Source organism: Xenopus laevis, chromosome 5S, assembly GCF_017654675.1.
Source record: "Xenopus laevis strain J_2021 chromosome 5S, Xenopus_laevis_v10.1, whole genome shotgun sequence".
NCBI classification, from domain to species: domain Eukaryota; kingdom Metazoa; phylum Chordata; class Amphibia; order Anura; family Pipidae; genus Xenopus; species Xenopus laevis.
Window position 1 is genome coordinate 70,584,108 of NC_054380.1, and position 25,452 is coordinate 70,609,559.

A 25,452-nucleotide genomic window follows, 5' to 3' on the forward strand; every position below is an offset into this window, starting at 1 on the left:
TAAATCCAAATGAGGTGGCAGATTTCAATATATAGTAGTGATAATGTGAAACAGGAAGGAATGTACTGGAATAACACGAAAGTTGATAATGGAATGCAGCTAAAAAGAGAAGAGTAACAAAACAATTGTAAAATAGAATAAATAAATCCTAACCCTTTTCACCAGCACCCTGAATTATCACCTCTTCTTTAGTTTCTCATTTTGTTTTTCTAATTCTAATCCATAATGAGCTGAAACTTATGGGCACACATTCTCTACACAGAATGCTCTCATTAATTCCCTTTTTAGCTCTCAGCATCTCATCTTTTGTAACACAGCAGGCGTCTTTAGAACAGTTAACCATGAACTGAACACCCAGAACAGCCTTTTTATGTATTTAACATATATTAGTTTAGGAGTCACCACTGTTCTTGAATCTGTCTTTGATCAATGAGTGAATTTCAGTGGAAATACAAGTTTACAAGAGATGGGATTGTGATGAACTATGAGAAAACATTTTACATTAAAATTTGCTATATAGATATTTAACCCTTCTCTGGTACTATTTACCAACACAGAATTACATCCCAGCATGCACAAGGTGCCTACCTGCTAGAGATCAGATAAATCAGCAAACTCTTGCAGTAGTGGCGGAAAAGACTGGGAAACCTTGTTCTAATAGGTGCAGGGCAGCATGAAGAGATGGCTGGAAAGTAACCAGAAATAAGGATCCCATATGACCCCTTACATATTATAGATAGAGGATTATTTATCAACATTCTCATTTTAGTGGTTTTAGAGGTTTTTAAAACCATGACTCAACTCGCAGTCTCTAAAAATGTATAAAATAAAATATAAAATGCAGCTAAAACTTCTCCTTGACTTCAATGCATTTTAAGTGAACAAAAACCTTCTAATTGCATTTTTATCTGTTCCCATCAACACAATGTCCCTGTAAATACAGATTTTTTTATATTTTATTTTGAAATCTTACATGGAGCTAGACATCGATTAACCCCTACCGTGTCCCCTCCAGAAGCCATACAACAGAACAATGGGAAGGTAACCCAATAACAGCTCCCTGACACAAGATAACAACACCCTGGTAGATTTAAGAACAGCACTCAATAGTAAAAATCCAAGTCCAACTGTGACTCCTTCAATTACATTGTCTAGGAGTAACAATAGCCTGCCTGAAAACAGCTCCATCATGAAGTGCTGACTCTTATAATTAATTTGTTGGTTCAGGAATTACATTTAATATGGTACAATGAGTGATTTGCAGTATAAACATTGTAATTTAGAAATAAAAACTACACCATAAAAAGTATGACAAAATCCCTTTAAAGACTCACTAAAATCAGAAAAGCATATGGAGAAAGAGAGATTAAATGTTATAAGACACAGCTGTTCACAATTAAACTGAGCTTGTGCTCAAAAACTGACAATACATTTTATATTCTGAATAATATAACCTAAAACATTGTCCATGTAATATGCAACCTATTATGCTATGGCCAAACTACTATAACCGGCATCTTCTTCAAACTACACTTTCATGTCGTTTGGAGTTGTAGACAAATCTGAATGCTGCCCAGCAGAGACAGAGAATGTGCAAAAGATATCATCTTTGAGGTTTTCTTTGAAATATCCAAGAAATAATGTTCTATTTCTTATGTTGGTATTAAAGGCCTAGGTACATGCTGTTAAAAAAAAAGAATAACATTGTCAATTAATTGTGCAGTTTTGTTTCAAATAGTGTCAACAACGGAATTTATCTAAGAAACGTGTCAGGCAATAGCGGGTGCATTTGCTTAAGAGTTTTTGCCATAACTCTATAGGTTGTAATTTAGGGAAGAGTTGGATCAATCCCACTTCTGTCCACTCAGAACACAAGCTGAGTAACAACAACAGAAGGTATTAAGGAGATTTCCATTTGTAATAGTCCACATTAATCAATATGATAATTATAAGCATATAAAGTAAACAATATCTTTATTTCATAAATGTGTATACATATAATTTATTCAGTACAATACTTGCTGATTGACAATAATATTACAAACTAGTATCTCTATTGTAATACTAATTCAGCTTGAAAAACAACCCAAATGCATAAAGGCAATTCGAATTCTGCCAGCAAAATTAAAGTCACTGGAGTTGTAGTGCAAATGAATTGTTTCTGGGTCTCTATGAGGTCATAAAAACCTGTACAGTACATCACTACATGCATGACCCAGCCACACTTTGCTTCTCAAAGATCAACTCAGTAAGGTTACCCTGGGACATATTAGTGGCAGGAAGGTTTACAAGACGTTAAAGATAAACGTACCATATATCTGATTTTATAGATCACATTTGTGTGCCAAAACTAACAGAGGCAATTAAAGACAAATTTAAAGTACAATGTCAGTGTAAATGTACCCTTTCATTTGTCACCGTTAAAATGAAATTACAGAAAATGATTACACCTTTATTCAGTTGTCCATTTAGCATCAACGTTATATTGTTAATATATCAAAAATAAATAGCAACAAATGAAATCAAATCCAAATATATTTGACATCTACTGCATATATTGATAAAAATAGGACATGGGGGCGTATTTATCTAAATCCAAATTTCCCTGATTATTTTAATTACAAAAAAATCTAACCAAACTCGTATCCACGGTTGGAGATTATTTATTGTTAAAAAGCACGATTAAATTGGATCAGGGACAAACGTGAAAAACATGAGCGAAAATCCAAATCACGATAAAGCCCAAATTTTTTAAATTTTTTGCCCAAAAAGTCAGAAATAGTCGCAGCGTAGACCACAGAAACTTCCAAATAGGATAGGGACCTCTCCCATTGACTTATGTACAAGCTCGGTAGGTCTGAGATGACGGTTTTTGGGTTTGGACTTTTTCCATCTAAGGGGTATACTAAATCTTAAAAAATCTGAGTTTTTTTCGACTAAAAATTCTAATTTTATACTAAAAAATACTCAAATTATTTGAGTGTTCGGCATTCAGACTTTAATAAATAACCGCCTTAGCATTTATCAGTATAAAACTTGTAAATGGGACAATTCAGTATTATATCTGACCCATTAAAAAGACTATTTGAGTACTTAATGAAGCCCGTGGAATGTAAATGTAAACGTATTTTAGCACCCTGGAAAATAAGATGTCAAACTCTTATACAAGTTTTTTTAGCTGTACGTTCCAATATTTATTATTTTTACTGATATCTTCAAAACTAACTTAGTGAAAGAGAAGCTTTATTTCAGTCATAAAGCAGGCAGAATTTTGTGTACATACATATAAAGCGAGAGAAGATTGTTAGGTCGAGTGCTAAATGGCTGGAGGCATGTGAGACTAATTCAACATATTTCTTCTCTAAAGAGACAGGATATTCTAGTAAAAATCCCTGCTTCGTTTCAGCTCTGCTAGTAAAAGCACTGCATAACTCTATTGAAATTTCACACTGCCTTGGCTTCAAATAAATTGCTGCATACTTCTAAAGCTCATGCATAGGGCTGTAAATGACTTTTGCCAGATATGGTTATATAGATATATATTTTTTTCTTTTTGTTAGAAACTCTAGCAGCTCTCCTTTTGCCTTAGCACTACTTAAGTGTCAGGGACGCCTGCAATCCATGACAAAGTAATGTTCTGTAGGTCTCTCTAGGGCGGAAGTAGCTGGGAAGGGTTTTAAATTATCCCCTTTGTGGAAGGTAAATGTCTGCAGGTTCAGCAGAGGAAAGTGATATGTTGGAGTTCCAGTAAGTGTAAGACTCAGCAAGATTACAAATATCCTTTTTTTTATAATATAATTATAATAATATCAAGTCCTTACCATGGGCGTCTGTAGAAAATTTTCCTGGAGGGGGCAAGGAAGAAAACACATTACTAGCGGTAAGTAAAATTTTTCGCCAAGTTTCTCCAAGAAATTGATGCCCATAGACTCTAATGGGTTAAAAAAAATGGTTGCGCGTCAAAAATTTATTGCGCAATTTGTTGTGCATCAAAAAAAAAATTGACGGCTTTAGACTTCAAGGCATTTTGGCTATTCTTTTTGTGGTCCCACCAATATATAATGCACAATACATTTCCCTGATTTTACACCATTTTTTCTAGTCCCTTGAAAAATGTAAAATTGGGGTTCTACTGTACATAAAGTAGAGTAACAACAAGGCTAAAAGCCAGAATCCACAAATATGCCATCCATTCTGAATTTTCGGAAGTCAAATTCGAATAATTTGCACAATTCTAGTTTCACAATTTTATTGAGTCTTTTCCCACACCCAGTTATTTTATTGATATATAAGGTAAAAGTGTGGATGGGAGTTTGGTCGAATTTGTTTTAATAAAATAAGTTTCGAGTTCGAGTTTTAGTAAATAACCCCATAAGAGTACATTGAATAGATCAGAAGGGCAGGGAACTGTAGGGGTTAATGTGCTTTGTGGCAAATGCAGTGGGAGAATGGTTGTAGGCAAAACCCACTGCCAACCTGTTTTGTATGATAATCCTAACATTTCTGGCTTTTCTGCCGATTTCACAAAAAAAAAAACAAAAAAAAACGACTTTTCTGGTGTCAAATCTGAAAAATTCTGATGTTTCGCGCCACAATCCTAAAAAGTTTTGGTTTTGGTAGAACAATCCAAAAAAGTTGCGGTTTCTGTCTTTCCGATTTTTTTTGTGTTTTTTTTATTATAATAAGGGTAAATTGTGGATTCTAGTTTGGTCAGATTTTTTTTAATTAATCCGAAAAATTTGGATTTTAGTAAATAACCCCCACAGAGTTTGTCAGACCTTTTTTTAACACAGCTGCCCTTACAAACACACATTAAAACTAAAAGTTGATTTTACACATAGACCTAGATTCACACAAAGACACACACAGACATACACATACATTAGCATTGGCACACACATACACTGGCATTTACACTCTAAGATAAACACAACAGATTCACACTCACCTGCCCTGGGAAAGAAGCTGATTCATTAGGACAAGATTCTCTACTTTGATTCTCTCATTCCTCACTCAGTTGAGGAACAGAAAGCTTCTCATAGAGGGAAAAGGCAGAGCATTGGGATGGTCTATTATTTGAAGGACCATAAGATGTAAGCCTTTTATAAATTTATTGCAGGTTCATAATAGTAATTTTAAAAAATGTGTTCATATAAAAAAAACAAATCAATATATATATATATATATATATACATATGGCAAGAGCATATAATTTATTATGAAGTACAAGTCCAGGGACCCATGGTCCTTACCATAATGTAATAATGTAAACAACTTTTTGTGCTATAAATTCTGTTGACTAGTGATGGGCGAATTTGCGCCGTTTCGCTTCGCCGAAAAATGAAACGGCGCCGGCGTCTCTTTTTTGACGCCGGCACCGTTTTTTGACGCGAATTTTTGCGGCCGTTTCACGAATTTATTCCCTGGTGGCGAATCGCGCAAATTCGCCGCAAATTCGCCCATCACTACTATTGACTATAAAAATTGAATATATTGTGCCCATAAATGCTTCTGAAACTCATAAACTACAATGCCACCATTTTCTCAAAGCATTCTTAAGCGATAAGTAATTTTAATTTTTAATTAATTAATTGATTTAAATTTAAATTAATTGAATTAAATGAAGGAACTGATAGTTTTTAAGGCATTAGATACAATATGCTCAGTAGATTTAGATTTCTAGATTTAGTCTAGAAAGTCTATTGTTGCTGTACAAATTTTGTATATGTCCCAATGAAATGGATGATCAAATTACTATAAAATATTCATGCGTTATGGCTTACAAATTCCGCTGCATACATCAGGCTTTATTGGAATCCAGGCATCCATATAGAATGTAACTTAAATACAATAATAAACGATACTGAGCAATGTCATATTTGCAAGTGAACTATTTTACATTGCGAGCAGTGCTAAACATTTGCAAAAATGCCATTTTAATGTTAAAATGTTAATTACATTCACCATTTAGAGGCCTAAGGTCTAATTTTAGTGGTTTTAGAACCCAAAACTAAACTCACTTTCTCTAAAACCACGATTGTCATGAAATGTATTGAAAGATCCAAATTTAAAAAGTATGAATTAAAAAAAATGTTCAATATGCATACCTCTAAAATCTCAAAAAATTTGCATTTTTGAACTATGTCTAAGAAAAAAAAAATCTCTAAAAGTCCAAATTGATTAAAAACGGTCCAACAAGATAGCTTCCATTGACTTCTATAGGACTCAACTCAACTCAACTTTTACTTGGCAAATTTTTGTATTAGAGGTTTTCATGGGTTTTACACTTAATAATTATCACATTTTTAGAGCTTGGCTGAAATATAGAAAAACCAAAAAAAAATAGAAATTCAATTGTTAATCAGTTGGTATGTCTTATATTGTTTCAAAAGTCTGAGCCATCAGGGCACAAAATAGAAAGGGAAACATTGCTTAGAATTGCTTAGAATTATGTTTTCTTTTATTAGGTAATCATTATTTTTTTGGGTTGATTTATAGTAGATGTGGGGTATATTGATCTAAACTACAGAAATACCCAAGTCCTTAGCATTTCAGAAAACACATGCCATACAGTACAGCATCTTTTCACATATACTCAAATACCTGCATATGCACACAGGCCAATACTGCCTTATAGGGATGGGCGAATTTGACCTGTTTTGTCAAAAATTTCAAAATGTCGTCGACGTCCATTAAAGACTATGGGCATCAAAATAATTTTGTCGCGTGGCGAAATTTTTTTGACGCACGTCGCCATACAAGTCTATGGGTGTCATTTTTTCGGCGAAACAAGGCGAAAAAATTTGCCCATCCCTACTGCCTTATTTTTATGAATAAAATATCGGATACCGTAGATTTTCTTTATATTATTATAGTGAAGCTGTGTAATGCTCTTTCTAAAGAGGTTGTTTTGTCAGATTATTTTAAGAAGGGTGGAATGACTTTATTAGCAAATAAAAATAAAGAAACAGGATTATAGTAATAGTATAAAAATAAGAAAATATAGAGTTGATGCCAACCTGGGTACTATGTGAAGAGTTTTGTCGAAGTATGGGTATTCACAAGCTGTAGGCAGAATAACTGCATTTAGGATTTATTAAATTTCCACACAACATGTTTCGGGCACCAAGGCCCTTTATCACTTGATAAAGGGCCTTGGTGCCCGAAACATGTTGTGTGGAAATTTAATAAATCCTAAATGCAGTTATTCTGCCTACAGCGTGTGATTCCCATACTTCGACAAAACTGTGATTTATAAGAAGAGGCCAGGGACGGAGCTTCCAGGGAAACACATAGTCTGGCTATACTAAAAGTGCGGCTAATGAGTGTAAACCTATTATAGAGAGATATGTGAAGAGTTTGTTTGCGCTCCCCTTGTCTGTGAGGGCTTCAAAAAAGTCCTCACAGAAAACATAGTATAAATGTAGTTTTCTTAAGAAACACATGAGTTATGAGGGAACTATAAAACTAAGTTATGGGGGAAAAACAGTATGATTGCTCATGTTTTTAAAAGCTTTTCACTGCTGTCTAAAGCACTGTGCCTTCTCCCATTAGTAATATTTTATATGCTCATCAATAAATCTATTTCTGCTGAAAGCATTTAGTATGCTTTTTAAAATGCTAAAGAAACATTTTTTATATTGTTGCTTGAATTATGTCATGTTTTCCATCTGTATAAATTTGGTCATAATCAACCCAGCAATAAAACTTCATTATTGTTTATAAGATTTCAGAATAAGTACTGTATCAAATATTTTCATAGAAATGATCTGCCATTATTAAAAAAATATCAGAACAAAATAGATTGACAGAATGTACTTTATGACCTAATTAATTTTTGTAGAATTATTAATTTATAGAGTTGATACTCCAACCACATCTGCCGGGTGAAACCATAGATTAATATTACGGTACAAGAAAGCACTCTGCAGAGGTATTTAATTAATAAAAGAGAGTAAAAGATTAGTATATATATATATATATAGTGTATATCATACAGCACCAACACACTGTAGGTCTCACAGTGCACAGTTTATATGACTGGGGCAAATGGAGTCTTGCCATTTCAGTGAATGAGTGTAATTTAGCAACACCCCTCACAAATCATATCATATAGGGCAGGCTCACTGGGCCTTTATTTGCCTTTTGTGCCTGGTTGGATGTTTCCTCTCTAAGAGCATTGGTCTCTGGGAGGTGTTATGTTACATTGAGATACCTGGGTCATAGCATGCATTTTGGCGTACCCACCATGCTGGAGAACACAAGGGATGGTGGCTGCTACATTGGATCGTGTAAGTGTTACATGGATCACATTTATGTTACAGTGGCCCATGGTTGGATGTTTCCTTTCTAAGAGCGCTGGTCTCTGGGAGGTGTTTTGTTACATTGAGATACCTGAGTCAAAGCATACAATCTGGTGTACCCACCTTGCTGGAGAACACAAGCAGCTTGTAGCATGGTACTAGGGTCTTGCATATGTTATGCTACCCTGGTTGGAATAAGCTGGTAACATAGTACAGCAGCTAACACATTAAGAGGCCACATCTAAGGTAAGGTTAATTCATAGTTGGAAATTTGTTACAACACATATCTAACTACCAGAAGTAATTTTTGCACTTAGGGTTACTACCACTCTGATGGAATTAATAGATAGGTTTTAGGTCTTGGTGTACCAGAAAAGCTCAGGTTATATGGGGGGGGGGAGCAAATGAGGGTACATACAAGCGAGAAATGAATAGCCCCCATCCCAGTCATGACAGGTGTTTCACTTATTCTTTATGATTAGTTGTCACTACAGTGACGATAGTATCTAGAATTTAGAAAATTGTTTGGGTTATATTATCTTCTATGCTGAGCCCTCTAAACTGGGTTCTTGTGGCTGGAGGGAGGTCTCTATAGCTGGGATGGGTTGCTAAGGAAGCATCATGGGAAAGAGGTTGGTTGACCCCACTATGCTGGGACCTCTGAGCTGGACAACGTGGTTGGAGGTAGGCCACTACAGATTGAAGGGGCTTCTAGGGAAGCGACACAGCAAGGTGGTTTGGTGACTTTACCCTCTGAAGGTCGAAGGGTCAAACTGAGGACCCCCCTTGTCATGGGGTACACTATAAGATGAGATAGAGGATATAGTTGTGCAGTGCGCAAGTGGAAAAATGTAAAAGTGTGAAAAAAGAAAAGAGTGAAGTTGGGGTTGTTTTTGCAAACAGTGAAGTAAACATCTTCTGGGTTGTTAGAATTCACATGGGTGTATGGTTTGCAATGTCCAATGTACCTGGAATAGCGGACTTGAAGCACACAAGCACCTGCTGCATGGAGGGCAAAGGTAGTCCCACAAATTTCCCAGAACAGCAACTCCTCTTTATAGCATTGCTATGTCTGGGTGTGGTGTTTAAGTAATAACCTTTGACTGGTTGTGATGAGCTAATAGAGGATAATGATAGAATGCATTAGGAGGTTGAGCTTTAGAGGGTAACAAGAAGTTATTTTCCGCATGAAAAAATTAAAAAGTTATGAGCTTGACATGTGTTGTATCTATGCAATTGTAAATGGAGGTAGAATTTTGCAATCTAAGTTGCGGTGTGATTTGCGATAAAAAGCTTGATAACTGTTTATGCACAAAACAGGAGTCAAAAATGGAAATCGCAATATCGCAGTAACATCACTAAATTCCATATCTCAATGAATTGAATTATATATAATATTTTCTTTATCGCACATTTAGCACATTAAATTGAATTGAGCTCAAAGCTCGAAAACTGTTTTATTGAGTTGTATAAATGCTTTAAGAATCTGTGCTTTAAAGGGGTTGTTCACCTTCCAAACACTTTTTTCAATTCAGTTGTTTTTAGATTGTTCCCCAGAAATAAAGACTTTTTCCAATAACTTTCCATTATTTATTTTTTACTGTTTTTGCAAAATCTAAGTTTAAAGTTGAATGTTCCTGTCTCAGGTGTTTCAGTCTGGCAGCTCAGTAATTCAGGCGCAGACTCTGAACTGTTACAATTTTGCAACATTTAGTTGATACATTTCTCAACAGCATTTCTGGAATATTAGCAACAATTGTATCAATTCTAACAGCTGCCTGTAATAAAACCCAGAGATTCTGCTCAGCAGGGACAAAGATAAGAAATGTATCAACTAAATGTATCAATTTAGAATAGTTTACAGGATCACTGACCCCCCCCCCCAGAGCTGCTTCAGAAGATGAAAAATGACAAATGACACTTCAATATTAGAAAAACGGTGACACATAGAAAATAGAAAGTCATTGGAAAAAGTAATTATTTCTGGTGATCTATCTGAAAACAACTAGGGGCAAATTCACTAAGATCCGAAGTTGCGACAGCTTCGCCGCCCTTCGCCAGCGCTACGCAAATTCACTAAAATCTGAAGTTGCGCTCAGGGAGGCAAACGGTAGCGAATTTGCGCTAGCGTTAATTCGTCAAGCAAAGTTATGCTAGCGATGCCTAATTTGCATACGGCGCCAAGTTAAAGTTGAATGGACGTATATATAGCAGCAAATACATTACACTACACAAGCCTGGGAAAGCTACATAAAATAAAATAGAGTTGTTATTTTGCCCTATACATGTGCCCACTGTATAATTTAGATGCCATATGTTAGGAAATGTAGGGGGAAAAAAGGATACCCCCAAAAAAAATTTCGATCTTTTTCAGCCTATCACCCTTAAAGAAGGAAAAGATGCCAGCGTTTTTTGGGACTTAGAAAAAATGTCAACTTTTTTTGAAGCAATCCCTATCTATGCTATTGCACTTCCACTGGTCTGAGGTGGCGAAGGCAAGTCTGGCGCAAGAGGTAATGTTCAGTAAAATGCGCAAGTTAGTGAATTAGCGTAGTTACGTCCCATCGCCATAGCGCTTCGCCTGGCGTAAGGGTGCAAAGTAGCGCTAGAGTAGGTCCACTTAGCTAGCGAATTTGCGCCAGCGCCCGTTAGTAAATCGGCGAAGTAACGAAATGACGTCACGCTGGCGAATTTGCACTAGCGTTAGCCGCTTCACACTTTAGTGAATTTGTCCCCTAGTTGTTTGAAGGTGAACCACCCCTTTAAGTTACTAGAGTACAAGTTGACATCCAGGAACATTTCAGTGGACCAAAACTGCTGTGGAAGTTTACATCTTTTTAAGATATTACGGAAGTTTAATTAGACTTACAATGGACATTAACATTTGCCCTATGCTTATGTAAGGGATACATTTATTAAAATCTCACATTAGTCTATAAGACTTGCAACTTCACACTGACTCTGGCTATTTAAAAACTAGGCATCGAACATATTTATCACTAAGATCTAACTTCACTCCATTGTGTCCCTGGTCCCTTGCTGATGACTTTCAGTCTCATGCAGCCACAATTGCTTTGTTTATGCACAGTTGGTATCATAAATCTATTGAGTTACGGTATCTTTAAATCAATGACAATAATAATAATAATTGCGTCTCAGTTTGGGTTTTTGAAATGCAAACAAAAGCTAATTTTGACAGGAAGAATTCTAAATTCTAAATATGTTAGACATGTAGAAGAACAAAATAATTAGAAATGAATATACTAAGCTTTGCTACTGAATGTGTGTGACATAATATGCAAACATTCTACTTGCAATTCAAATAAATGCACAAGCAAAACCATCAGCATGTCTTCAAACATTCAATGATTAGCGTAAACACTATACATCAGCAATCCCCAAATTTTATACAAAAGTGACACAGACTGAAGATGTGAGGAGGGAATTAATTATGCTTATTCTTTTTTATACATTGTGGGGCTAGGAAAGCTGCAAACTGAAGGTAGACCAGAGGAAAGAGAAAAGAAGCAGTAAAATGTATTTGCTCCATCAGCAAACTACATTATTTACCTCTTTGTTTTTTTTGTTACATCAGGTAACTAAAACTAAATGTACCCTGACCTGAAATTATCTGACAACTTTATCATAAAATTCAAATCAAAAAGGTAAAAATGGCTGAAAAGATACGACCACTAAAAAGTTATAAATTAGTGGATATTTTTTTTAAAATTGTGGTAGTACTTCAATTTCTATTTCATTGGAACCCAAAACCAATATGTATGTAGCTGTATGATCTGGCACTGCAGAAAATACAATCTCCAAGTATCTGCCAATGAAAATGAGCAATTATAAAATAACAGCAGAAAATCATATGTATTCATTATTTTCTTTCTCATGGCAAACTGTGGCCTTTAAACCAGATATTGGGTTGAAGAACTGACTGTGCAGTACTGTAGTGGTTCAAATTGTAGTGGATCAAAAAAGTTACAGGGCACAGTCATTTAGATAAATTCATTATCCTGCATTATACATCACCAACAAGAAAAGACATTGCCCAGTGTTTCTGTTCTTGCAAAAAAAAATATTTTGGAACCAGAACACCATCACCCATTCTACCAAGGAGGTGGCAAAAACAAGAAGGTTGAAAACTGAAGTGGCATGAAATCACTACTGCCAATCTGTCAATGCATATCCTCAAGTAGTCATAATGGGATGGGATTAGAAGTATGTTCCCTCCAAAATAAAGACAATCAATACAAAAGTATTGTACAGTATGTGCCTCAAGCTTGCAAACAGTATAGATAGTGCATCTATATATGTAATACAATTCAGTTAACCTCAATTCAAGGTCCCCATACACAGGCTGATATAAACTACTGCCAGAATAAATCAGTATCTTATTAGGCAGTGTATCTGGCCCTCCGACGGGCCAGATTTTGATCAAGCAGGAAGGGTTGCTTCAATAAGCAGGCAAAAGAGGCAACTGCCCAGGGTTCTCTTATTTTGGGGGCTCACTGACAATTTTTTTTTTGCTGGGAAAAGTTCCCGGGTTGTGATCTGCTTGCAGCAACCCCCCCGGAGTGGAAGCACATGTACACATATAAATTAGGCGCATGTGCTCTTGCCCAGATGGAGAGGAAGTACCGCAGCAAAGAAACAGAGTGTCGCATTGGAGCGCCACCACCAGCTGCTACTCAGGCACCACACCCACCATCACAGTACCACTCAGACAGGGATTCCAGTTCTCCCAGGCCCCTTCTCTGGATCTTCCTAGGTGAGTGGCCGTTCATTGCCAATGTGCTCTACTTGTCACTTCTCCTGCTCTGGGTTCTGGGGAGTATTTGTACATGAAATTGCCCAATTGCCAACCTGCTATGGGTTCTGGGGGTATTTATACATGAATTGCTCCTTTGCCATCCTGCTATGGGGGCATTTATACATGGGATTGCCCCTGTGCCACCCTACTATGAATTCTGGGTGTATTTATACAAGGCATTGTCACTGTGCCATCCTGCTATGAGTTATGGGGGTATTTGTATATGGAATTGCCACTGTGCCATCCTGCTATGGGTTCTTGGGGGGAATTTATACATGAATTACCCCTTTGCCATCTTGCTATGGGGGCATTTATACATGGAATTACCCCTGTGCCATCCTATTATGAATTCCGGGTGAATTTATACATGAAATTGCCACTGTGCCATTCTACTGTGAATTCTGGGGGTATATATACATGGAATTGCCACTGTACCATCCTGCTGTGAATTCTGGGGGTATTTATACATGGAATTGCCACTGTACCATCCTGCTGTGAATTCTGGGGGTATTTATACATAGAATTGCCACTGTGCCATCCTGCTGTGAATTCTGGGGATATTTATACATGGAACTGCTACTGTGTTTATCCTTCAATTTATTTACCTTTTCCTTCTGACCTGGCTTTAAAACAAGCAAATCTCTGAAAGTACGGCCAGTGATAGTCTGGGGCATTCTTAATCGCAGGGGTTCATATTGATCTAATCAGTGCTGTAGTGGAGACAAAATAAAAAGTAAATTTTAAAGTCCTTGCATTCTTATGATACACATTTACGTATAATCTCTTTACATATAAAGAGGGAACTGTACTATATGTACCTGAATTTAATTTTAATTGGGTTCAGACAGAGTATTTCTTTGCTATTACTGCATATACAAGCCATAACCGTTAAAGAGCATGATAAAATATTACACAGAAATATGAATACATGAATTTTAATAGATATCTAAGTAGAAAAGAAAACTGGAGTCATTGGTGGTTCTTTTCTGACCTCATTTTCTGTTTCTCTGACCTGGTTTCAGGTATGTGATATTACTGAAAGTTCTATCATTTTTTCATACAGTTATTGGACATTCCTGGTTTATCACATCTTTTTCACAAGAATACATAGAATACAGACTGACCATGCCATCATTTCAAATATTCACAGAAATGAGTAGGTTAGACAAATTCTGGAAAAAGATAATCAGAAAAGAGGGTAGGTTAAATAACATGAATATAATTTAATAATAAAATCGTTATCTATCCTGGATGATAGAATTATATAAATATAATTTAGACATGATAGTTTTGAATGTACATTGCTTATGCACTGAAAAAATGTAAAAAAACAAATACCCAAATGCCCTAATTTTAAAGGGGCAGGATACACCTTGTTCAACACGAGTTCAATTAACATGTCTTGGGTTGGTCATACTTTTGCCTATTGTTTTAATTAAGAAAAAGCAAGATAAATTGAAGCTACTCCATGTTTCTACATTCTTTGGTCTTTCAAGGTAGCTAAATATATTACTAGTGCAAATATAAACCTCCTATATAAGGGACTTCTGCTTATCTAGTGCAACATATATGTGTGAATGTACAGGGTTGTTTATACAGAGCTCATTGTCAATAGTTAAACTAATAGCTAATTACAGTGGAGGCCTTAAGTGTGAGACTGAAATAAAACTTTTATGGCTTAAAAAAAGAGAGAATAAAGATTTGTTTAAACCTGAAAGAATAAACAGAATGTATTTTCTGCAAAGGTTCTATTGATTTTAGGTTAAATAGAAAAAAATGGGTATATAGGATTATCCAACAAAAAATTATACAGTTCAACAAAAATGTCAGAATGTTTGGACTATAAATAACAGACAATAGTATTTTCTAAACACCTTAAAAACTGACAGTGAGTACAAACAGGTTGTGGATCATCTGTATATGCAGCACTGACAGTTCTATTGCTTGTGTGTTGGAATAGTTAATGAGATCTACCAAATGATAATAGGAAAAATATTCATATAATAGTATCCTGAATGAATAGCAATAATATAGATGGTTTATAGACCTTTCCATGGTAGCTTAAGTAAGATGTATATATAAATCCAAAGAAGGTGGGAGCTGTTCAAGGTTAATTAAAGTATAAGCAATGTATAACAGAAGTGCCTCTAACCTGGCCACATTTTCTTCAAGCATACAAAAAAGGAGAGAGATAAATGCACATTCCCTGGCCCCATGTTTTATCATATATTAATTATGAGCAAATGCAGTCATATTCATAATTTCAGAATTTACCCATAATTCTAGCGATATTTCAGATGCAACGGGGTGATTCGTTTGATGAAACAGGCAAATCCAGCAAGTGCCAACTGTATGCGATGCTTTAGACGCAATTGTGCTGCGACTATTAAAAAAGGGAGTGAAGGGAACCCTGTAGCTATTGTCTGGTTAGCAGCTGGCTTTAGCTCCAGGGTGCCCATGTATCAAGAGTCACAGCAGCACTCCAGTTAGAATGGAAGACAGGACTGAACAGACCAAGCAAAACTATGTAGAAGTGTGAAGAGTCCAAATTGGTTTTAGATGCAACACCCTGCAGGGAAAAGCTTAAATTGAGACTTGTGCTTTGAACATACATGACCCCTTTAGAGTCGCTGACACTCTGGTCCTTCAAAGAGATCTGTTGAGCCAAGTCTGTCACGCAGTATTATACTGTCTAAAACCGTGATTGGGGGGGAACACGTGGTGCGATTGGGCCAGGGCCCGCACCCCCTCAGGGCCCCCGGCAGCTCGCGCGCCACTGACTTCAGGTGATCCCGGGCGGTTTCCAGGCGTACAGAGGGGGCGGGGGGCTGCACGTCCTGCGCCAGGGCCTGTCCCCCTCTAGTTACATTGCTGAGGATATATATGTTTTGCTTTATCAAAATCTATATACAGGGACTGATTTATTAATACAGTTATATTGGTGGAATGTAATAAATAGTAATCAGTGGCCTTCTATGTGGCACTGTGTCAAATGCTTTAGCAAAGTCTAAGTACATCACATCCACTTCCATGCCAGAATCTATGTTCCTGCTTACCTCCTAAAAAAAGCAATTAAATGAATCAGCCTTAGAAAAAAATACTTAATTGGTTGCTATTAGCAACTAAATATGTGCCAGTTAGTTAATGAACCCTATAGATTTTAATTTATAACTTATACCCACCCACTTATACCCTTGTTTTTTGTCCCTGTCTTTTTTGGGGGGTTTTTCTCTGTTTTGAAAATAAGTAAATAGGCATATTTAAGGGGTGTATATTTTCATGCTGTGTAAAAAAAATGGACACCACACATCACCTGAATAGGTGGATACTTATCACATTTTTGTTGTTTTTTTACTTGAAAAATCCAGCATAAATAGTGGCAGCTGCTTTAAAATACAATGTAAAAAACAATCCTCCAATATAAAAAAAAAATCTGTTTCTCCTGCAATAGGAGGTCTTGATCCTAAAAAACATAATATTTTTCTGAATCTTATACCCAGGGATTCCTTTAATAGTGGCTCACCCTTCTGGGAAGTACCAATTCAGGGGGCAACACAATCTGGATGTAAATTCTACAACATCATTAAAGTTTCTTTCTTATTTTACGCCACTGTTATTTTACATTGCTTCCAGTGGAAGTTACTTTATACATAGCGAAGCCTGGTGATGTGTGGTATATTATCTGGCCATTTTTTTACACCACATAATAAATATGCCCCTTATATTGCTATCCACTTTATGTAAAAGGTATTGCCCTGTCTGTCAAAGGTATTGCCCTTTCTATGGAGTGAACCTCCACAATCTAATATATACACAACTTTTTTCAACATGAGCAAAATAAATAGAACTAAATAAAAAAATACATTCCAATTCTTTTCTTTCAAAATATTGTTATAAATATAAAACCACAATGGCACTTATCACCTCTACTCTGCTTAGTTTAAATAGTTTCTAATAGAAATAATGAACACTGTATGATAAGTCAGAGTTTATTTACTCTCTAAAATCTTGTACATTAATTGAGAAATGAATTAATTGAAAATTTGAAAATGTAAGGAATGTGGCAGTGCTATTCCCACAAACTGATGTCCCAGGGAACTCCCCTCGTGGCTGGCTTACAGGCAAGCAGAAGTCTATTGTGCAAGGGGAATGTAGTGCTACTTGTAAAATTGTACTTTAATAAATAACCCCCTTAAATGATGATGACGCTAGTTGCACTGATTTCTGTTCTGCCATGTAGTTATTATCAACCTTATGTTGGGACATTTATATTCTATGGTGTTATTTACTAAACTGATTTTTTTCTGATCAGAGTTTTAAAGGGGAAAACCACAATTTTTTTGTAGAAAAAACTTGAAATTTATTAAACCCCTATGGTGTTAAAAGTCAGAATAAAAAATACTCCATCTCAAACCTGCTAAGGTCATGTAAAAGTCAATGGCAGATGTCCCATTTACAATTAGAAGATATGATCTGGGTTTTGTACAAAAATCCACTTAGTGTTTTTTGGTGATAATCTGAAAGAATCAAAATTTCCAGGCATCAAATCTGAAAAAATCATTGGATTTATGCTAGCAATTTTAGCAATCTAGAAATTATTGATGTGTCGGCCTGATACCTGTGGGGCTGGTTCGGGTTGACCTCGCACCCCCATTTGCGGGTTGAGCTCTTTTTCCTGGTCTCCCCCCACCACCACCACCTGGCACTGCCGGCTTCCTGTTTTATAGACACGCGCACCTTGTGATGTCATTGGTGGGGCGAGCGGGGGTCTATAAAAAGAACCCAGAATTCAGGCGTGGGTGGAGCTGAGGGAGGACAGGTTAGGGTCGGGATGTGCCCGCCTTGTGATGTCATTGGTGGGGCAGGCACGGGCGGAGCTGAGGGAGGGCAGGTTAGGGACGGGTGCGGGTCAGATTTTACTACTACGGACATGACTACTAGACATGTGACATATGTAACATAAGGACACAACACATAAACTATAAAACCCATTTCACCAAACTAAAATAAAACAGTAACAATACTGCAACACATTGTAAGGGGCCCATTTACTAAGGGTCAAAGTGAATTTTCGTATTCAAAAAACGTCGAATTTCAAAGTCATTTTTGGTTACTTCGACCATCGAATAGGCCAAAATTCGATTCGAATTGAAAATACTTCACAAATTCGATCATTAGAAAATCGAATTGCTGTCTAGCCTATGGGGGAACCTCCTATAACCTATTTGAGCCGTTGGCTAAGTTTTGAGAAGTTGAAGGTTTTTTTTGTAAAATCGTACAATCGTAAATTCAAGAATTTCATCGTACCATCATACTATATTAATTTAGCGGCAAAAACCTTTGACTATCGTACTACACCTATTCGATGGTCGGATTTCGAAGTTTTTCACTTCGAAATTCGACCCTTGATAAATCTGCCCCTTAAGGTTCCAAATAGAAGAGTTAAATATCCTCCCTACAATATATACACTAACTATATTAATAATGATAAATCAAGTGGAAAGGAAGATTGCAGAGCTTGCTTGTGTTTGATAAATGGCACTCTGCTTGTATCCCCCCCTTGCTTTATACAATCACTGCTGCATATGGAAGAGAATTTTATTAAAGATTAAACCACAGTGGTGATAGTGACTGGTTCACAGTAATTTTCCTACAAAGTAGTTTAATCCATCTCAGGGCAGACAGTGCATCGTCTTACCATGTATCATGTCTGCCTATTGAGTAAGTGCTATCCAAATCCAATTTCTTTTTATTTTTGGAATCTATGATGCAGATTTAAGATACAGAACATTCCCCTTTGCCTTGATAACTTAAATAAACTACTACAATCTCTGTAAAAAGGTTACTAGTGGAAAGTGGTTTAGTGGATGTTATTTATTACCTTACTGCTGTATATCAATCTAAAAAGGCCATTCAGATAATATAAAACACATCTTTATAATGCTCATTTGATTAAATCTGATAGCTAGCCAGTCAGAAGACAGAATTTACCATATTAATAATCATTTTATATTTTTTGCTTAAATGTTTGACACCCATTACTACCCAGTAAAGTACAGGTATGGGACCAGTTATCCAGAATGTCAAGGACCTGAGGTTTCCCTGATAAGGGATCTTTTCATAATTTAGATCTTAACTTGTGTCTAAGTCTAATAATTTATATATCAATTAAACCCAACAGACTGGCTTTGCGTCCAACGATTACATTTATCTTAGTTTTGATCAAGCACAAGGTACTGTTTTATTATTACAGGGAAAAAGGAAATCATTTTGAAAAATTTGATTATAGTGTTCTAAATGTACTTGTAAAGTGCAATCATGTCCCCTCGCAAGAACCTTTTTTCCAGAGAAAACAACCCCAACCTTGACAGTCTAACCTCATAATTTAAGTCTTCCATCCCTCTAACCAATTTAGTTGCACGTCTCTGCACTCTCTCCAGCTCATTTATATCCCTCTTAAGGACTGGAGTACAAAACTGTACTGCATACTCCAGATGAGGCCTTACCAGGGACCTATAAAGAGGCATAATTATGTTTTCATCCCTTGAGTTAATGCCATTTTTATGCAAGACAGAACTTTATTTGCTTTAGTAGCCACAGAATGACACTGCCCGGAATTAGACAACTTGTTATCTACAAAAACCCCTAGATCCTTCTCATTTAAGGAAACTCCCAACACACAGCAATTTAGTGTATAACTTGCATTTATATGGGACATAGCTGTTCAGTGAGCTTGAAATTGATACTTCGCATTCAGCTCAGATTCAAAAGCAACAGTTATGGCCCATATGGCGCCCATCAAGTCACTGATTTGTTACTGTCTGGTTACCAATCAGTGGAAACCAAGGGGAAAATTTACTTACCTCCGAAGTTGCGCAAGCGCTGGCTTTGCCGGACTTCAACAGGAGTAGATTCGCCAGGGCTACGCAAATTCACGAAGATCTGAAGTTGCGCACTAGTTACAGATCGTTTGCGGAGTTGCGCTAGCGATGTTACAATCAGCAGTTCGAAGTTTCGCTAGTGATGCCTAATTTGCATACAGCGCAAAGTTAAAGTACTTAGAAAAAATTTCTATCTGCACTTCGCCTGGTCTGAGGTGGGCGAAGTAAAGTCTGGCGCAAGAGGTAACGTTCACGAAAATCCGCAACTTAGTGAATTAGTGTAGATTTACTAACGGGTGCTGGTGTAAGGGTGCGAAGTAGCGCTAGAGTAGGTCCACTTCGCTAGCTAATTTACGCCAGCACCTGTTAGTAAATCGGTGAAGTGGCAAAATGATGTCACGCTGGAGAATTTTCGCTAGCGTTAGCCACTTCGCCCTTTAGTAAATTTGCCCCCAAGAGAGCTGCAAAGCAGGAAGTAGTGGTCTGGCTATTATGTTAGACATCCAGTCACTCCAGTATTTATACATTACATTTTTGGCTAACTAACTATATTAGAAACATTTTTATTTTGCTATTTACCCAGTTTTTATACCAAACAATTCCTTTAATATGACAACTTTTTTCACATATGAGTGATAAATGACATCCCTGCAGCGAGCACCAATCATTTAGTCTTTTGGTGTGCTACCACCATTAATGTGGACATGGTCTTGTGGTAACATGGGTGTGGATTAAAGTGGGTGTGGTTTATAAACAGGGAGTTGTCATCACTGGCTTCCATTATCGGCCCTACACCATGTAAGACAGAAAATTTCCGGCCCTTGGTACCACAGAAGTTGGACAGCACTGATATACAATTTACCTGAATAAATATATATATAAAGGGGAACTATCGCGAAAATGAAACTATAATCTAAGCTTTAGAATAATGAAATAAGAAACTTTGTAGATACAAGAAATTAATGGGGTTTTTAATTTATGTGTTTTACTAAAAAAGGTTATTTTTATAGGCATAAATATATGTCTAGATTGCTAACATAAAATAATGCTTTAAATGACCCCTGGATGGCACTGGTAGTTAATATTTTTAAGTATAAGCAAAATGCATAATAAGAAAAAAATGTATACAATACCTATTTTTGTTTTATGGAATTACCATGTAATTGAAGACTAAAGGGCACATTTACTTAGCTTGAGTGAAGGAATAGAAGAAAAAATACTACTTTTTCTTTTGGCTACTTCGACCATCGAATTGCCTACTTCGACCTTCGACTACGACTTCGACTTCGAAACGAACGTTTCAAACTAATACATCGTTCGACTATTCGACCATTCGATAGTCGAAGTACTGTCTCTTTAAAAAAAACTTCGACCAAACTACTTCACCACCTACCAAACATCAATGTTAGGAAGGTCTCCATAGGCTTTCTAACAAATTTCTGATAGAAGGAAAGTCGTTTGATCGATGGATTAAAATCCTTCGAATCGTTCGATTTTTCCTTCGAAATGCGGTAAATCCTTCGACTTTGATATTCGAAGTCGAAGGATTTTACTTTGACGGTCGAATATCGATGGTTAATTAACCCTCGATATTCGACCATTAGTAAATGTGCCCTTTAAAGTGGAACTATCGTGAAAATGAAAATGTAATATAAGCTTCACTATACTGAAATAAGAAACTTTGTAAACAGTACAGAATATTAAATTAATTGTATTTAGAAAGTTTCTTATTTCATTATGCTGAAGCTTATTTAAATTTAAATTTTTGCAATAGTTCCCCTTTAAGATTGCAATAGCTTTGTATATTATGCTTGTTTAAGACGTTGTCCAAGCCACACTTTGATAGTGAATCCGACATCATAGTCTTTCCCCATAGTGTAATACTTTTATTCCTCTATCAGTCTAGCTGTTCGTCTCTGCATTACTACCCTTCTTAAAATCTGGCGCAAAAGAAAAATCTGCACTGTCTACTCAAGGTTAGGCCTTACCAGGGATCCGGTAAAAATGTATGTTTTCATACCTCTAGTTAATGCCCTTTTATATGCAAGTCAGCACTGAGTGGCACTGCCTAGAGTTACACATTTTGTTATCCCCAAAAATCCCCAAATCCTTCTCAAAATGCTTGATAAAAGCTCTCCACCAACAGAGCAAACAGATTTTTTTATATTTAAATTTGAAATTTGATATGGGGCTAGACATGCTGTCAGTTTGCAGGTGCACCCTATCATGTGACTTGTGCTCCTTGCTGCACTGCAAGTTGAAGTGATTTCACCCCCCCCCCCAAAAATCAATGGGAAGGTAACCAGATAACAGCTTTCTGACAACTGCAATGCTAAAAAAGCTTCTATGCCCCGCCTAGTGATAGATATGAGAACACTTTTTGCGACAATAAGTCATCCATACCCCTACAATCTAGTATCATCAGCAAATATAAAAAATAGATGCATTTTACTGTTGCAAGAAAAGCCTGCCCTGAAGTAACCACTATGGTTAATGTTTTTGTTAATGTAAGAAGAGGAAAAATATTCATGATTTTAAAAAAATGATGCATCATTATGGCAACTTTCTTTATGAAAAATAATACAGAGCAAATAAACCCTTTGCAAACTGGTGATTTTAACCAGATTAGAGCACTTTGGGTAATCCACATTCCTGCTTATTTCCATACTAATTATTTCTGAAGAAGCCATGTTAACCTTTTTCCACCATAGGGGTCATTGTTGAATAAACAATCACCATCCCACTGATAGCACTGGTAGCAATCTGCAAGGTTTTACTCCTGTTTCATATGCAATTTTATCATTTGCAAAGATGGAGCTAGCATCATTGCCAGAAGGCACCTCATCCTGCATTAAACAAATGAAAGAAATTATTTTTTTTCTGTCATCCAGAGGCAATGGATATCACTGTGTTCATTGTATAGATAATTGCTTTAGAATTTGAGCTTTCTAGAAAAGTATTAGTGTAGTGGATGTAGATGGCTTTTAAACCACTCGATGCCTCATTATAAGAAACGATCTTCTAAATACATTTTTTGGGTCCCTAAACTGGAAACTTTGTAGAAAAAAAAAATACAATTTGTCAGAGTGAACTGCTTCACTTAGTTGGGAAATTAGTCCCCTAGCTTCCTACTGGCACAATTAGTATTCTTTTCCTGCACCCATGCTCTGCAAAGCAGTCCTTGCCTATCTTATGTCACAGATATAACAAGCATTCTTGTTAGCAGCAGAATATATCCTTGTCCTTGGCAGATAGCAGAACAATCACTTGGCTACATTAGGGTTTTAAAGAAATAAAACTACTCCTAATAATTAATTGGGTGTACCTGTTTGGATAGGGTTATGTTTAAAAATTATAAAAGAATTATAGAATTATGCTTTATAGTGCTTATGCTTGCTTGACTATGTTAGCATTGGAACTGTTACATGGTCACTAAGTTTAGCAGAATTGGAGACATCTTAAAAACTCTTAACTCACAAGCAATGTGTTTTCTGGTTGGTTGTGTACCAGAAACTCAACACGAGTTTTAGGGTGAAGAAATGTTGAACAGAAATACAAGCAAATTAAACATGTTGATAAAAGGCTGTAGTTGTAGACTAGTACTAGTCGCTTATTAAAAGCAAATAATCAAATGTATTATATTAAATATAATGTATTAAACAGCTATGGTATATATTATACCAGTAAACCCCCGATTCTCTAAAGAATCGTTAATGAAAGAATGGTAACAACAGTGAGGCAGCAAAATGCGATGGGTGCTGATTCACTCTCCATCCCCAGGCAGCAACTGGCGACGCTAATTTGTGGGGATGTAGAGTGAATCTGTGCCGATTGCTTGTTGTTACCTATCTGCTATTAGAATTCTTAAATTTTGAGTTTATTGGTAGTAAAGTGTTACTGAAAAATTTCTTTATAAATAACATTTTTGGTGAAAATGTTCTCCTGTCCTTGAATGAGTTCTCCCTGGTGAGCTGTACTTAAAATCTTGACTTTAACATCAGATGAACGCTGCACTCTTGAAAATGCAACATAAAGTTGACCATGACCAAACACAGGCTCAGATAGGTAAATGCCGACTTTATCCAATGTTTGTCCTTGTGATTTGTTGATTGTCATGGCAAATGCAGCCTTAATGGGGAATTGTCGTCGTTTAAGTTTAAAAGGTAATTCCTGGTCAGAACTGGTAAGGTCAATTCTGGGAATCAAAATGGTATCACCGCTATGGGATCCTGTAAGCACTTCTGCCTTGATAACATTTTGTCTCATGGTCTTCACAACCAACCGTGTACCGTTACATAAACCTTGCTTAGTGTTAAGGTTTCTTAACAGCATGACTATTGTTCCTACTTTGAGTATTAGATTGTGTTGTGGTAATCCAGCAGGGTTGATAGTGTTTAAATATTCTAATGGGAAATTAAGTTTCTCACTTTCGTCTTCAGAATCAATACAGTCTGTACTCAGAAAGACACAGCTTTGTCCAGGAAGTAATGCAATCACTTGGTTGTTTATCATGTCAACATCAATATTTTTTGGAGATAATATAGCCCGTTTTGCTAATAATGGTATCTGGTCTAATGACAGTTTATTAACTGGTGTGACAGAGGCAGTGGAGTAGCTGCCGGCACTGGTGACAGAGGCAGTGGAGTAGCTGCTGGCAGTCGGCACTGGTGACAGAGGCAGTGGAGTAGCTGCCGGCACTGGTGACAGAGGCAGACAGTTTATTAACTGGTGTGACAGAGGCAGAGGAGTAGCTGGTGGCACTGGTGACAGCGGCAGTGGAGTAGCTGCTGGCAGTCGGCTGGTGACAGAGGCAGTGGAGTAGCTGCTGGCAGTCGGCACTGGTGACAGAGGCAGTGGAGTAGCTGCCAGCACTGGTGACAGAGGCAGACAGCTTATTAACTGGTGTGACAGAGGCAGTGGAGTAGCTGCCGGCACTGGTGGTGTGACAGAGGCAGAGGAGCGCCGCCATTACACAAACTCACAGAGGAGTAGCAACATGGCCGATGGTGCGTGCTGATTGGGCAGTGCGGTGCCGCCCACTCTCCCAGCAAAGAAGAGGTGGCGGGAGGCAGAAGGAGACAGCGGTAAGAGTGAGGGGGACGGTGTCTGGGGAGCCTGAATCTGCCGCCAGCACAGCGCATATGCCTCCTTCCTAACCTATGTCCGGCGTGTCTTTCAGCTGACACGCCGGGCACTCACAGAGGAGTAGCAACATGGCCGCCCAGCAAAGAAGAGGCGGCGGGAGGCAGAAGGAGACAGCGGTAAGAGTGAGGGGGATGATCTTATGCCAGCAACCTATGTCCGGCGTGTCTTTCTGCGCGCGCATCTTTCCTAGCCTTTCAGCTGAAGATGCGCGCGCCGGGCATGAGTGAGGGGCCTCCCCGACACGCCGGGCATGAGTGAGGGGGACGGTGTCTGCCTGAATCTTCTGGCAGCAACCTATGTCCGGCGT

At 37.2% G+C, this 25,452-nt stretch overlaps 1 long non-coding RNA gene across 1 annotated transcript in view; it reads right to left on the bottom strand.

Moving 5' to 3' along the window:
* Positions 1–1,170: 1,170 nt before the first annotated feature.
* Positions 1,171–25,452, bottom strand: part of LOC121394248 — a 38,345-nt gene continuing 14,063 nt past the window's right edge. The window contains exons 4-5 of the long non-coding RNA XR_005961582.1: positions 13,725–13,829; positions 1,171–1,682 (exon numbers count right to left, since the gene is read on the bottom strand). This is a non-coding gene — a long non-coding RNA (uncharacterized LOC121394248). The remainder of the gene's footprint in view (positions 1,683–13,724; positions 13,830–25,452) is intronic.